Source organism: Phymastichus coffea, unplaced genomic scaffold (genome assembly GCF_024137745.1).
Source record: "Phymastichus coffea isolate CEN01 unplaced genomic scaffold, Cenicafe_Pcof_1.1 PCOF00045, whole genome shotgun sequence".
Lineage (NCBI taxonomy): Eukaryota > Metazoa > Arthropoda > Insecta > Hymenoptera > Eulophidae > Phymastichus > Phymastichus coffea.
This window is the reverse complement of record NW_026706856.1, coordinates 927,697-945,242: the sequence shown is the minus strand read 5'-3', so window position 1 is coordinate 945,242 and position 17,546 is coordinate 927,697.

Sequence of the window (17,546 nt, the reverse complement as noted above, 5' to 3'; positions counted from 1 at the left end):
ATATGTTACATTTGCATATAGTAATATTATAAAATCTTCATTTTATCATCAGCCATAACAAAGGTCTGCATGGTTTTTATTATGAAATAGCTGATAGCAATTCTCAAAGTAATTTTCGATGTAAAAATCGAATTCGGGATCAGAATTGTTACATCACGTCAGGTTTTGGAGTAATCCTGATCTAAATGTGCAAAAAACACGATTTTTTGCTGTATTTGAGCTTTAATAACTACGCAAATTTTCATTATTTATACAATCTGACAAAACCAATGGAAAAAACAACTTTTCAACTTTCTATTCAAATATTTACATTTATGATTTTGATTGTTTAAAACAAAGATATCGTTGATTGAAAAAAATTAAATTGTAAATTTTGCAATAACGGATGTATGAAAAAAATGCATATGAAATTTATTTTTCCATCCTCATTTCTGATAAACAAGACATTATAACTCCAAATGTGCTGTAATCTTATAATCTTAAGCACTATAACATCAAACCTACGACAGGTAGAGCTGTTTAAAATTCAAATAAGCTCTAACCCCATAACTTTGAACGCTATAACATCAAACCCACGACAGATAGGGCGTTACAAAACCCAATTAAGAAGTAACCCCATAACCTTGAATGTAACTTTATCTGCTGTGGGTTTGACGTTATTGTATTTGAAGTTTTTGAGTTACAGTGTACTTGTATTTTATACAGCAAAGTCCTACCTGTCGTGGATTTGATGTTATAATGCTTGACGTTCTGGGTTGGTACTCAGGCTTACAATGCGTTGTATATTAGAAATAAGGATGGAAAAAGAAATTTTATGTCTGGTTTTTTTTTCATACATCTATCATTGCGAAACCTGCAATTTATTTTTTAATCAGCGATATCTCCGGTTTGAAAAATCAAAATCATAAATGTAACTATTGAAATAGAAAGTAAAAAGTTGCTTTGTAGTGTTGTTGTTGATACTTAAATATAGCAAAAAATCGTGTTTTTTGCAGTTTTAAGTTAAGATTACTCAAAAACCTGATGTGATGGAATAATTCTGAATTTGGATTCGGTTTCTATACTGAAAATTATTTAGGAAATAACTGTCAATTGACTCTTCTGTAGAATATGATTCTTCACAGAAAACAACTCAACCAAATGTGATTGAATTTTGATTGTATTGTATGTAATAGATCCACAAAAGGATAAAATAATTAAGTAATAATAATTACGGTATAATTTTCGTAAAATTCTAACAGTTCTGTCAGGATATCACAGATATACCATTACATATAACTTTAATCACTCATTCAATCTTTCAAGAGTTTGAATAATGATGACTGGATTATTTATGTACTATTAATACACGATTTCCGCTCATATAACAGTTACTTAAATAGATTGTATATGTTCGATGAAAATTAGAATTACTGTCAAATAAAAATTGATTCAATTACGCATTGAAAGAAGAAAAAATCACGACAAATAGAAAGTTATTTGTTAACCCAACCATGACAATAATAGCTTTATTAAATAGGACACTTCAAAAACGTTGCACGAAATACATCTTCTTTATCTAGCTCAACGAAGATTCCATCTTGACTTGTGAATTATTCTTCTTCAAAATTATTCTTCATTATCTAAGTCTAATTGATGTTCGTTTAAGTATTATCAACTCTTGAAGAAAATATATACCATGGCGCAAGCTCGATCGCAACAACGACGACGACGCCGACCCGCGGAACACATCACGAAAATATAATCTGTGCAATCTCTGTAATCCGGGCGTTACCCTGCAAATATATCTCTTCTCACTTTAAATGCTAACGAGTGTCCTCTCGGAATGATACATTCATGGTTAGTATTTAAACGCCAACTTACATCCGAATAAACGCTATTCCTATGCTCTCTGAGTGTATGGTTTTGTTTAAAAGAAATTCCCGAGTTTTAAACTTGCTTATTTTTTATTGTACTAGCTACGCAATGCCTGTTTATGTGTGTGTGTGTATTTATATGGTTTTTACACACACACACACACACACACACACATATTTAAAAGAATGTTAATGATGTTAGGATCGACTCTTAAATTAAACATTATATCTTTTTCAACGTTTCACTGATAAAAAATACAGAAATTCACTCAAGGGTTGACCATCAACATCAATGATTTCTTTTAAATTTATTAAATATTATGAAGAGTGAATACAATAAACATGTATGTATATGTGTGCAGTCGTGAACTGTTAATTAGCTTTTGCGAATATATGACGCTGTCTCTTTGACATACGAAAATATACAATGTCCAGGTATTAATTGCCAAGTTAAAAATTGTAATTAAACTTTGTTGATTGCAAACAACTTTGATATGGAAATCGAACTCAAGTAAAGATTTTATGTGTAAAATAACGGAATAACGATAAATATATTTCGCGACTTATCGTCGATTCCATATATCAGAGCCCCTCAATTATCAAAGGTTAATTGTGATTTTAAGCTGGGCGTGTTGCGAATTAATGAGATGCCGTGCCTCTATTTTATCAACTTTTTCTTCGAGTCATATTTTCTCCTAAAATACACGTTGGAGAACTATCATACTTCGACTAATAATTAATTATTAGATAATAAAGCGAAATATGGCCACAATTAAAATTATTGATCCAATATTCTTTTAGTAATATAATTTTTGTCACTTTTATCAACGATTCAACCGAACTTCGCTTTATTATCAAATAATTAATTATTATCCTAAGTATGAACGTCATACGATGCGTATTTTAAAAGAAAATATTCATCAAAGAAAAAGTCGACAAAACAGTAGCATCCCCTTAATATCCGATAAATATACGACAATCAATTCAATTTCCTTGTTTAGCAAGGAATCTGTGACGACTACTGATCTATGAAGATATATAAAGATAAATGAAAATTAATAAGTTAAGGAGCGATGAAGCATAAGGATAATTTTTAGTTATTGTAATTTAATGAAATAACGTTAAGTGAGTTTAATGCCATTAAAGAGCATGCGCTGTTAATCAGTTTTCAGATCTAGCGGGAAGTGAAGTTCATTTTGTGTAGATATTACAAGTTTATTCACATTTTGTATGACTCTAGTAGAAGACAAAATATTTAACAGGATAAATGTTTAATTTATAACATCATTTGATAGCTACATTATTATTTATTTATTTACTTGTACTTAATATTAAAATATGAAATTCTTCCAATGTCAGTATAAAAGATTAAAACTCTTTTGAGGTGTGTTACTTTAATCAAAATTCCTTATTCATTACTCCATAACCTGAGGTATTTGTTTGCAATAGACTTCATGAAAACTTTAACACGTCTCCGCCTTAGTCAGACTGTTTTATCATTTCGTCTAAATTTATATTTTTAAACTATAGTAAAAACTCTCATTAAAAAATATATTATATATTCGGGTAAAATTATATAATATCTACAATTTAGGTCCCATGTGCTCGGCAATTTAAGCACTCATTGTATAGTAAAGTGTTTTGCATATGCATTTTTCCTTGTTAAAAAATTTGTAAAACCAGAGCGTGAAATTGACCGGTCGTTCCATACACAATGGATGAAATGATTAAAGATATAACTAACCAAGCAAAGTAATAATAAAACAAAGAAAAATTTTAATGGAAGCATAGTTCAAAAATACTGTTGTAATCACGAAATATATATATACATTTTAAGAGTTGCCATGTCATAATTCAAAAAGATGAGAAAAATTCGAAAATTATTATTGAAAATTATCATTTCATGGGTTGTTTTGAACTCAATGTTAAAACATTTTATTCATGTATAATAATTTAAATATTGTACAATAAGTGAATATTGAATATTTTAAGGGCATTTTGAAGAGCTTCCTACCCTTATCCAAGTATTTACATAGCTGGTGGGATATGAAAGTTTGTTTGCAGAAAAGGTTACGAAGAAAGAAAAATAACGGAGCACACAAAGTCGAGCTTTTAAATCAAACAACTTTAAAGCTGTAGTTCTAGTTTCGCTTAAGTACGACATAAGCTCTTTTGCGTTTTTAATCAATTCTTCCAAACGCTTGGATTAGTGAAAAATTGTTTTAAAGAGTAAATTAATCCAGCGTTTTTTTATGCGTAATTTCAGCACATTAACACAACGGAAATTAAATAGAGAAGATTGTACACAATAATTAAAACACTACATTGAGAGAATAAATAACTTGATAACATGGTGCTATATACAAAAGCACACATGTGCCACTGATCCTACGTTAATACTTGTAAGCTTGAGCGGGACAGGAAGGTCGGTTAAGCAAGAGACTATAGTTAGTAATGTTCGCACGTGACTAAGATCCACACGTAGCACGTATGGCCTAAGCGCAAAATGAGCCTGCGGCGAATTGTCGCGCTTCGCCGCCGTTGTAGCAAATCCAACACTTGTCATCTCGATCTTGAAACTTGGGGGACACACGACTCTATCTATAGATGGTGCGCGTGAGACTTGTCTTCACGACAAGCTAAGAGTAAAAGTACCGCTATCCATCGTCGAGCTAAAGGTGTGCTCTGCCTCCCCACAAGTATAACGAGGCCAAGGAGTTAAGCGAAACAAATGCGACGACCGACGAACTGCAACCTCCCTCCACCCTTACTCAGTTTTTCAACCTCCAAGTTAGAGCGTGTCGACGTGCTTTACGAGCGAAAAAACTGCAAAGTTTATGAAGCATGCAAAGTGATTTGTGAAGTTCCAGCATAAACGGAATGTACGTTTTTCTAGTTTTAGTTGCTCGTTTTATTAATTCTGATGATTACGAAATTTTGAGTAGAAACTCCTCTGTGTTTAAAAATGCATGTAGACTGTTTATCAAGTCACATCATTATGAGTATATAACGCGAGCATGTCAAGCGTGCTTGTGGTGGCTGATAAATAAAAAAAGGAAACTGATTTGACGCATGGATAATGGGCAAATAAGCCCATACATCACGTATAATATTATATATTTGTGACTGATATTTTGATAGGGTGTAATTCGATAAAAGCTTATCCATCATTTATTAGCCGATTATTATTTGTCCGTTATTGTGCAGTTTATTGCGTCTCATCGCATTTTGCGTGTTACATAGGATATTCCAATGAACAGTAATTACCCGGCATCAATTAATTTAATGGTCAAGTATACTAATTGCCGAAACGACTAACAATACCTAGACTGGTAGTTGATATTTGGCTTTTGAAAAGTCCACAGTAAAGTGAAATGCTTAAAGCATTTCGACTAGATCGCGCCATATACGTATACACGTGGGTAAGAAAAGTGAGGAGCAAAACGCGCGTTCTTTGACTTTCCGCACGACGGAATATACTCCTGTTGTGCATCTTGCGAGAGGGCGATTCCAAAGGAGCGAAAAAGACACCCCTTAAGCGAGCCTCAAAAGAGGTACGCGAGTAAAACGCTCACTCCTGCTGCTTGGCCGATGTCCAGAGAAAAGAGGGTCGCGAGTTAAACGAAGCGAATTGTCAGTAAACGCTGACCGTGTGTCTGTAAGTTTGTATGTGTACTTTTATATCTATATAAGCGCTAGCGCAGCCAAATATCCAAAGAGACAGAATGAGATGTGGGCTCGGCCAACGAGAAAAAAAGGGAGCCAACCGCGCTCGACAATCGAGATACGTCCTTTTCAGCGGCGGAAATGAAGCCCGAAAAAACCTTTAAACGCAGCTATCCTCCGGGAAAAATAGCACGAGACAAGAGAATTACCGCTATGGTTTTTCGATTTGTGAATATCACTTTTTTACAGTCACTTGAATTGCTGTTGCAGACAAATATCCTTTAGACGTGAAAAAAATATATGTGCATCGCGCTTGAGTGACACTTGTATTTCTTTGTGCTTACCTACAACAATAGCGAATTATTTGGCTCGAGTCGATACTTTTCAATTGAGATATACTGAAAACATATTCAGATATCTACAATTTACTTTATTCTGTTAAAAAATTGCGTAATTAAATAATAAAATTTAACATAGATACCAGAACTAATTTTAAACGTAATATATTCCTTGAAAGAATGAAGCTCTCTATATACGTTTATTTGAAAAATAATTAATTAAGCAAATATTTCACTGTCCAATTTTAGGAATATATGATTCTTAATTTTATATTCCATTGTATGCCAGACCCAACGACGAATGGGTCATACATTTTTTTTTCGCGCGAGAATATTTTTTCGGATACTTTTAATTACTTCATTTTAACCCTTTTATTCTATGAAAGTAGTAACCTTGAAATAGTATTCTTAGTTCAAGTACGACTTGTTTAGCTATCAATTTATACAAATTATTCAATTTGTATCAAACCTATTTATATTTTAATACTCTTTTAAATATCAAAGATACATTAAACATTGCCTTGTTAACCGAAATTTTTAATTAAAATGATTTAACAAAGATTTATAACAAGGTATGATAGCATTCAGTATCATGTTTCAATTATGTTGTAACGAAATTTTAATGAAGAATGATTAACTAAAAAAAATATGAACTTACATTAAAATATTTTTAGATATCAGATACTCGGTACAAGTACAATTAGGCTGTCCGATAATATAGCCTCACAAAGAATTCGATACAAGCAAACGTAAACTATATATAGGCTCCCTAAGAATAGTTGATATTAAAACCGAATCTGGCCTCAGAATTGCTCTAACACGTCAGATCCTTTTGAGATATCTTAACCAAGCAAGTGTGAAAATTATGATTTTCGGCTATATTTGAGGTTATGTAACATCATGACATTATTTTTTCACAAAAAACTACAAACACTAACTTTAGCAGAAGTCTAGTCCTTTCTAATGCCGTTGGGTTTGCTTACATTGTTAGAAAGCTCTTTTTTTTTAGATATTCAATTTTTAAGTTTTTCTGTCTCATGAATAAAAAGTTCAGAGCCATATGAATTCTGAGAGGTACAAAATTCATAAAACTGATAGACTTAAAAATTGAATATCTCAAAGAAAAATATAAGCTATTTGAGCAAACTCTTCTAAAAGGGCTATACGTCTACTTTAAGATAGTATTTATAATTTTTTTTGTGAAAAAAGAATTTCGTGATTCTACATGACTTCAAATATAGTCGAAAAACGCGATTTTCGCACCTTTATGTTATAACATTTCAAAATCCTGTAGAATTAGGGCATGAGACCAGATTCGATTTTAACACCAAAAATTCTTCAGGAAACTATGTATGATTTGCTTGTGTAAAAAAATAAGATTATTTTTTAAGACTATATAACGGTAATTAAATAATACAAACAAAGTATGTAATCAAATCCCTCGATTAGAATAATAACACGAAGAAAAGTACAATTGAGCAAAACTATCAATACAGAGTCGTTAGTCTGATTTACATAAAGTATCCTTTGAATTAGTTTTCACGAATGAGTGGTTGCTTTATTTGGTACGGTTAACCAGCCAAATAGGGGAACATCGCTGCACTGGTGTGGATGAAAAATTAAAGGTCCTCGTTTTTTCAGCATTTATCAAGCCCACCTAGCTGTAGAAACGCCTGAGTTGCAGAATGTAATCTTGAACCATTCAAAGAATACCGTTTAAATCTCTTCAAGTAATTTAACAGTTTAAAGCTTTATATTCTTTCCTTTTTCCATTCATAGTTTATCGTATTTTTTGTTGAAGTTGATGTTAGTTGAACATAATATTCCATTAATGAATAAAGTGAACTCGATAATATTCAAAGCACCTCTTTGTTCATCAATAGCCAGTCAACCTTTTAAAGCTGCCTTGCATTGCTTAAACGTATGCATGACTGCAGCTCACTAAACATTGTCTACCTGACGGTAGATGATATGAGCATGCTTCTGCTATGCTTTTTGAAATTATAACAGTCATGCACAATCGAAAACAGTTAAAGTTTGGACTAATTCTTTAATGGAATAAAATATTTAATAAAAGTTAAACTGATGATGAGGAACATCTTTTAAAAACTGAATGAAATGAAATTTTTGTAATATTATTTTTGAAATTTTCAGTTTTGTTCAGGTGATAATAAAATGACTGTATTTTATAATATTTTCTTCAAACTTAACGTATTTTTTCACAAATATTAAACACGTATTTATTATAACTCGTTCACTTTTAACACTTTGGGTAATAACGCTCAATTATAAGAATGTGTTTAGAAAAAATCAATAATATATTGTTCGGGATGAGGATGAGTGAGAATATTTTAATGAATTTCAGAACAAACAATGTTAATTATATAACCATATAATATTAGAGAACAGAGAATCTTATGATAAATTACTCAAATACAATAAACTATGGAATGAACGCAAATAAACTAACTTAAATTAATCGCAATAAACAATCTCAAAGAGCCATTAATCGTAATAAACAATCAAAATGCCTTTCTAAGTGATACAAAATTCTAGCGCTAGAAAGGAAAAGGACTTGCCTAATCGAGCGTTCGAAGCGTTCTGAACAATGCGTCCCTAGCTGCAAGCCGAAAAATATTGGAAATTCCTCCCCACTTTCGTAGCTCAAGATAAGACCAAATGGGCGTTGCTTTTTTTTTATTGCACCGCAGCCAATGGTGATGATATGCCTGCTGTCCCCCCAATCATACAAAAACAATTTTTTGGTTTTCGGAAGAGAGTCACGTTCTCCGCCCTCCACCGTTCAACCTTGAGCACGAATTACGAGACCCAGATGAGGTCATGAACCATCTTGTTCTGACCTGCTGGTTTGAGAAACAAATGCAGCATCTGTTTTTGTGATGTGCTTGTTTGCAGGGCATGGACAGCGGCTTCACGCACAATAAGTCTCATTGACGACAGATTAATCGTTAGATCTTATGCATTAGAGAAAGGAATACACGTTCATAAATGTGATCATAAAGGAACGAAATTGAAGGAAACTCAACGTTTCGCCTCAACTAATTACGCTATAAAAACTAAACAAAACTTGGCTTGTATCAGGGCGCACCGCTCAAATCGCTCACGCTCACGCTTCTTACATTATTTACAGTTCTTATAAATATCTTAAACTAGATCGCCACTTAAAAAACAAAAAATACGCTCAGTCGAGTAAAACAACATGTTTGTTTTCTTTCGAGGAGGCATATCGCGATCGTAGAGAGATTATCCGGTGTTACCCAACCGAAAACGCATTCATTGCGATCGACACTTGATCGCTCAGTCACATTTTCTTAGTTCTCTCGCCGAGCTAGAACAGATGTCAACGCGCCAGTCAAGCATCGGATTTTACGAATGAGAATTGGGTGAAAGAATGCAAACAAAAGTGCGTTTGCAAGCAATCGTTTTGTCGTTGCGCATATTGATTTCAAACCGTATTCTCGCGATACTTCATCTCATACCATCCCGAACATATATATCTATAATATAAATGAAAAAAAAAAAATTGTACAATAAAAAAAAAAATAACACGCGTAGATTAAGCTCAGTATAAGAAATAAATAAATAGAAAAAGAATGAAAGGGACAAGAGAAAAAAAAGAACTGAGCCCTTATCTTGCACAACAGAATTCACTGACGCAGTTTCATTGGAGCAAAATCCAGCTTTTATGCGAACAAACCGCGCGTGTCGTTAAAAAAAGTTTTTTTTTTCTTAGCAAGAAGAAGGTGACGCACGAGATGACGGAAAGTCAGCTAAGAACTGCAGAGGCTTGCAATTAAATTTGAGCTTAAAAGATTAAGAACAAGAAAAGGAGAAAGACGCGCGTGCAAAGAGGGGAAAAAAGCGAAGGAAAGCTTGGGCGCTAAGTTACTCCAGGGAGCGGCAAAACATTGGAACGGATTTCTCGACGTGGCTGCCTCACATTCTCGAAAATTAGCAGCTGAAGTACCTCGGGGATTCATGCGCAATAAAGTTTGCCTTCGCCCATGGGCTGAATTTAAGGGATTCTTGTTAAAGTTATTGTCTTAAAAGTTCCTACCCTTGATCGTTGTTTGTATTATGTAGCTAATGTTTTTCTCTGCACTGGCTCGATTATTTATAACTTCACTTTAAGAAAGATTATAGAATACGCTTGGTTCAGTGTGCTATAAATTGCTCTAGGTTGTAATTAAATTCAATTGAAAGTCTTGATTGCCACTTAATGTTCAAACAATGAGACAGCAAGTGTCTAGAATTTCCAAGACATTTTTTTATTTATTTATATTTTTTCATTCTAAAATTCCCATTGCAAAATATTGCTTCCGAAAGGCTTGAAGAAAAAGCTTTCATTAATATTCTATTTTTTATTACTCTTAATGTAACACCATGACGGTTGCTAGCTAATTTACTATCATAAAAAACGAGTAGTGTATATTAAACTAAAAAATTAATATATTGACTTATATGTTGGCAGAGATATTTATTTCAACATAATCAACGTATTTAGCAAATATAATGAAATCCGATGATATGAAGGTACAGACTTGATCGAAATAATTAAAAATGGCATCGTTGAAGCTAGCATGAAACACTAAAAAAATTATGTAAAGAATTACTGTATAATAATAATATTTCTTGCCTAATATAGCATGGTCTGTTTGTATAATATTACTTTTTAATTACATAACTGTTTCTTGCGACTTTATATCTTCAAAACGAAACCTAAATTTACACACACACACACACTGCATGTAAATGTATTGTGATAATAATCAAATATAATCTATTTTTCACAATTTTTTAAAAGTATTTCATTACTTTACTTAATAACGTCATTATAATAATGAATTGTTAAAATAACATCATTACTTAAGTAACTTAGTTACAGATTTTATTTGACTGTGTACCGAAATACTAAAAATTAATATGATAAATCGTTATAACTATTCTTTCAGTAATTCATGCCTTTTCTATATCGTTATAATTGAAAATAATTTGTAACGTCTGTAAAGGTCATGAAATAAGTGACTATAAAAAAGTAGGAAATTCTTCATCACTGATTCAAAGGATAATTACAATTTAACGTATTGATAAATATTTAAACAAAAAAATTGTTTGTAATTGTAATAAACTTTATGGAAATATGTTTTATGAAACTATAATTTTATCAAGTTATACAGTTGAACTACATTCATAAGCCTACATAGCAAACTGAAATACGCTTGATGAATTTTCAACTCAATTTGTAAAACGACCAAGTAGAATAATTAAAGATCTTATCTAACTCGTAAGTTTAGCGAACTTGACTCTTTGCAGTTTCGACTGGTTGCAATTTACGAGCATCTGAAGGCGCGCTAAAGAGAGACAGAGAGAGAGAGAGAGAGAGAGAAAGTGAGCTCAGTTCGATAGGCACGCTGACCCGACAATCTCAAAGACGAACCTTTTATGACAACATTGTATTGATTTATACGTTATATCCTCGGTAAGCCTTTGCAATATCTCAGCTTATCGTGCTCGAGATCCTCATAAAAAAGGGGAAACAACACTAACAAGCTTTAAGCTTTAAAAATCACTACTTATGAATGAGAGCTAGATGGAAAAATATTGTCCAAGTACGTTTTCTATTATTGTACGTAGGTACTTGATTTAAATGCAATTTGCTCTACGAGAATGTTTTCGTAGTAAAAGCTTTTATCTCCCCTGCTGGGACAAAGTATGTAACGGTAGGTAGTCTCATAAAAAAATGAGCTTATGAACGCAACGACTATTTTAATTTCTTTCATGGGTTACTACGCTACTCAATACAATCTTCTAATGCATGATAAAAAGTATGGAGCGATTGCAAGATATACGACTCGCTCTCTCTCTCTCTTGCTCTCTATTCAGATACACACACACACACACGCATACAGATAAGGGCTTCCTGATTCCTCAAAGATACCTATTTTTTCCACCGAGTTTTAATTATTTATTTTTTTACTTTTTATAATGCTTATAAAAATCTTTTAGATTTTGATTTGGTGTAGGTGTTATCTCAATGTATTTATTCCAATATGCAATTATATGACTTTTTCGTTAGTTCATTAAGATTTTGTAATTTCTTTGTTAGTTTACTGTTTTATTGTTATATGATGGTTTCTTATAAATCAATTGACATTATTAAAGAACAAGAAATAGCGGTATTGCAATTATTATATTAGTTTAATATAATCATCTTTACCTCAATGGCGATGTGGAGTTAATATCATTTTTGCAATTTTTATATTTTATGTATCATACTAAATATTACAAGTAAAATGAAGCTTTGTTTTAGCTGTCGAAAAAATCATAATTTATTTTAAGTAATTTCAAATTGAACACATTATGTTCACAAATGTAGCTTTCTTTTAAGATTTATTTTGATGTCGAAAAAAACAACACGTTTAATTATGCTATTTTTTCTTTATACTCTCGTGCAATAAACTAAAATCAGCATGGGATTATTATTACGAAAGGGTAAAAAAGGGTAAAGAATTTGTCTTTCCTTAGTAGATGTATCTCTATCCGAGTCACTTACAAGAACAGAGTTTAACTAATTCCAAGGTTAATATTAATCCAAACACTTGCAGAACCAATATATCATGGAATTAAGAAATCGTTGGGATAGATTGTTTGTTTGCGAACTAAAAAACAGAAAAGAGGAAAGACGAGAGATTTATTTATTTTTTATTTATTAACCACAGTAAATATACATAAAATTATATACATAAAATTAGACTCTAAAATTAGATACATCTATCTTACTTCCAAAAAACTTAAAAAATAAAAACCTGATTATCTAATTTTTAATTATTTTTAAAAAAAGTGTAACATATTTAAACTTAGTAGAATTATTTGACTATTTTCTTGAACTCAAACGATTTTTTTTTCTTATATTAAAGTTAAATTATTATTGTTATTGTACGTAAATTCAAGAACTACTTGATAAAAATAAATATCTCAATTTAATATAGCTTAAAACGACTGTTTTCTGAATTGATGTTGACCTAATTTATAAAACATCTTATTTTGATAATAAAATACTTAGACAAAAGAGAAATAAATTATAAAATTATAAAATGATTTGCTTGATGAAAGTTATAAACGGTCAGTAGAAATAGCTTTGTTTTTCTATAATAGCATACACTTCTTTTGAAATGTATATGGAAACAATAAAAATAAAAATTGATAATTTATTGAAAAAGCTATATTACATTTTTAAAGTGTATTTATATAATTGGAATATTAACAATTGATTTAAGTTTGAAATCTGATATATTGGGTACGTATCAAACCAGTAATCAATTGAGTTAAGTTCGTATGGCATGTATATTGTGTATTTACATACGATCTGCTAATTAATATCCATTGCATTCACTGATTTGTACAAACCAATCAAGTATAGTTTTCCATGCATTCGAGAAACGCTTGCAGAGTTAAACGTAACTCTGCAATTCGTCAGGCCGTCTAATAAAGAACTTGCGAATGTGCATTGCAAGAGTAAAGGGTAGGAGGGATGTTAGAACAGGTCATAGGGGCTCTGGCAAGAAAGAAAGTGCGCACCTACAGGAAAATCCCTGTAATTCGTTCGATTAACGGCAATTTATAGCTGCAGTTGACCTAGATCCCCCGACCTATCTTCTCTCCAGACGGTCCTTTCTCTTCCATTCTGCTTGGTCTCTTTCTCCTGCTCTGTACCTTCGACCCATGCGTGTGCGCGGAACCGCTGGCTATTTTTCTCAGCGCCAGCATCTCTTCTTATTATTTTCTTTTGTCGGCCGCAGGCGATAAGCCCAAGCAGAGGACACCGCACTATCGGTTTGTACCAATACCCTTGAGTCGCTTCTTCCACGATCCAGCCTCGCCTCTTCCCGCATGCATTACCTCTTTTCTCTTTCTTGCTTATTTTTTTCAATAAACCACGCTTATCAAGAAATATTTCAATAGTCCTGAGTCGAATACATTCCAGATGTATGTGTATAATATAAACTATTTTTCTTTATTGTGTTCTAAAATTGCCATAAGAATATTCGTTCAAATATTTCAGTATACACTGCGTATAAGTTATTATGGAAAATAAGTTTTGGAAAAGCGGAAAATTGAATTAAATGCTCATTTCACATCGTGTCTATAATGTAGTGGGAAACTGAGGCCAATTTCATCGACATGTGAAAAAGTAAAAGAAAAACTTTTTCGATCGTGAGGAAGTTTCATAAAAATATACTTCTTATAATATCGCTGACGTTGTAGTTCTACTCGTACAGTAAAAAAGTACCTCAAGTGTTTGCACACGATGAAAATTCGGAAAATGAAGGTTTTGTATAAAAGATCAAAATTAAAATTGTTACCAGTAAACCATCAACTTCGAAATGAAAACGTTTTCACATTTTCTGTAATAAGTGCGAACGCTTTGTTTGAATAGGGCTCAATACAAAAGAACCTCCACACCCACTAGATATACGCATATACGTATGCCCATCAACGAAAAAATACGCGCGAACGAAAGCAAATATGCGTCGCGAAGCCCGTTACCCCGAGCGCAAGAGTCGCATAATAGCAGTAACAATGGGGTGAAGAGGGGTGGAGCAACAGATCGTAAAGATTCCGCGTAAAACATGCTATGCATGCGAGCGTGGTTTGTTTGTAGATTGACGTAATCAGCAGCTCACTGAACTATAAATTACAGAATGGTATTACACGTGTCTGTACGAAACCGTGAAAAAGTGCATGGCGTTCACGATCGAACAAATACAACGTAAATAAAACGCGAAATTCATAGAGAAATAGTCGAGTATCAAAGGTGCGCGCGCACCGTCAAAATAATATAAACATAGGTATACCCAGGATGGTATTCGCTGAAAATAAATTTTATTTCACGGTGCCTTCCTCTTATGCCGTCTTGTGAAATCGTCGCGACATGTCGTGTCGTACGCGCTATTGTAGCTATACCAGCGATACTCGCGGCTTTGAACGATAATGCGATACGACGGGATGCGTGCATTATTTGTTTATCGACCGTTTAAAGGATTCCAGGCGTTTGCATAACACTCGCACGAGCATCGCTGGCGCGCATAAACCAATTTAACGGATATGGCCGCAGTGGGCTCCCCCTCACGTAATTCAACTTTGGAAGCAGTCAATATTTGTGACCAAAGTCTAATTTACCGACCTCGATTACTTCATCAACTCTACCAACACCATAGTTTCATTCCAGAAAGTTACTCCACCTGCTCGTTCAACATTTATTGCACATACATAATAATGGTTCTACATAGATATCTCGTATTGCAATAGTTGAAGAATAAATTTAACCAATGTTGCTTTGTGTATTCAGCAAATTGAAACGTGCGATGGAATATGGCCTTTCAACCGCTCATAACATCGTATACTGTCATATAATATCATTATGATTTTTTTGTATAAACTGCTAATCTTATTTGGTTTGTTAATCAATTAACAAACCAAGTTTTTACAACAGTGTCATTCGATCACTCTACGCTTATAGAGGCATCATCATAATGTAGTAAACGCACATTAACATCGTATATTATTTGTCACTTATCTATACGAGGAAAAATAAAAAATATTTCAGAGATCTAGTAATCATAAAAAACGTATACATCGCATATAGTAACACCAAAATATTCAGCAAAATGCCTCTGTAGTGTTTCGTGAAAGAACTATTAGAGGTGCATTAAATAAACGACGAAACATTTCGTTTGTCATAATTCATCACCGATGTGTAAGCGAGGTATTCTCCTTTTCAAAGCTTACTTTTACAACACTAGCTGAGTCTTGCTCGCTCGCTCGCGCGCAAAGTTGAAAGTTTGATGTCCGAGCCGTGCTCGGTTTTCGGGGGTGAGAGCCGCGCCAGGCTTGTATGTGCGGCTGCGCCTGCACATATAAGCACCACCTCTCTTTCTCCACGAGAAATGGCGTACAACGTGAATTACGAGCGAAACGCTCCAGTAAAACTGCACATATTCCGTCTGCATTGGTTGTATGACTGACTCGACGCATTCCTTGCACCTTTCAGACATATAAATGTTTCAACTTATTTATTACAATTAATTGCCCTTGCTGATTCGGCGATTTTCACTTCAATGCTCGGCTAAATATACTTTTTAAATAGGCGTAGGAAAATTTTTTTAAAATCAATTGATTTTTAACTCTGTAATTTTTAACATATTCATATATGTTATTGATATGTGCGATGGTTTTTAAAAAATATTTTTCATAAGTCATGTGATTGTATATTTTGTATGTGGAAAGTTAGATCATAGGTTTTCATAAATAGGATATTTTATTTGGAATATCTGAATAGAATTTTAAGAAATAAAAATGTTACCTTTTCCAATCATGATAAAATACGAAGTGCAGCTACATTAATAATAAACATATAATTATCATTTTGATAATACGAGTAGTACTGGTGAAGCTGCACAATAGTGTAATCAGAAACTAATTAACTTAGATGGTTAAAAGTCTGCTTTGTATTAACGCACGTTTATAAATCAGCATAGCTTGATTTGCTTTGATTCAGTAATAAAAGCAAATTATAAATTCAAATGTTACAATAATACTTAAGAAGTACTACATAAATATGCGCACTATTATTAGATTATTCTACTTTGCGCTTGCTCTACTCAACGTATCCGATATTAAAATAATACTTGATAACATTAATCATTTTCATATAGGAACACATTATTCGATGGGAATCTCCATGACTCGACAATAACTCGAAAATACGTAGGTAAAAGCTATATGCATATAAATGAAAGTGTGGCTCGACCTCAATAATTCTTACCAAGAATGATATTTTTTTTCTCTCTTCTATATTTTTTCTTCTATCAAGCGCATATGGAAGTGTTACGGCCAAAACGACTTCCGGATTAATCGAACCTCGACGCGGCGCTGTTCCAATTTCCTCGAGGCCGTAAATCAGTTGAAGCCGCAAGATTTTCCAACCAGGGATGGATTATCAATTCGCAAGCGATTGATCGATGCTGTTAAAGTACGCGCGTATATAGATGCTTCGAAGCCGCGCAACTGAAAATCTAGTATGCGCGCTCGCGATGTAAACACGGCTATTTTTCGGCTTTACGGTTATGCCAGTATATGCAGATACTCTTGATATAAACGCTTGATACAAAAGCGTCTCGTAAAAGCATGAATGCGCACATGCTATACACAGCATCCATAGATTTTGATTGTGCATTATGGACTGCAGCTTTTCATACGCGTTGTTGCGATCGTTCGCTGCTGTATAGATAGTTTGTTGCATCTCGCTCATACGATTTTCACGTTAATTTTAATATACTTTTGTCAATTCGTAGTTGAATTCGACAATGCGAGAGAGAGAGAGAGTGAGAGAGAGAGAGTGAGAGAGAGAGAGTGAGAGAGAGAGAGAGTGAAAGAGAGAGAGAGTGAGAGAGAGAGTGAGAGAGAGAGAGTGAGAGAGAGAAAGTGAGAGAGAGAGTGAGAGAGTGAGAGAGAGAGAGTGAGAGAGAGAGGTAGGACGTATGAAGTTTGATTTGTGATAACGCTCGAATGATTTCAAAAACGAGCGGGAATAGCTTAGCTCTTTGAGGCGTGCGCATTATTCTGCCACACGGCCAAGATTTACGAGCGAACATTGCTTTTCAGC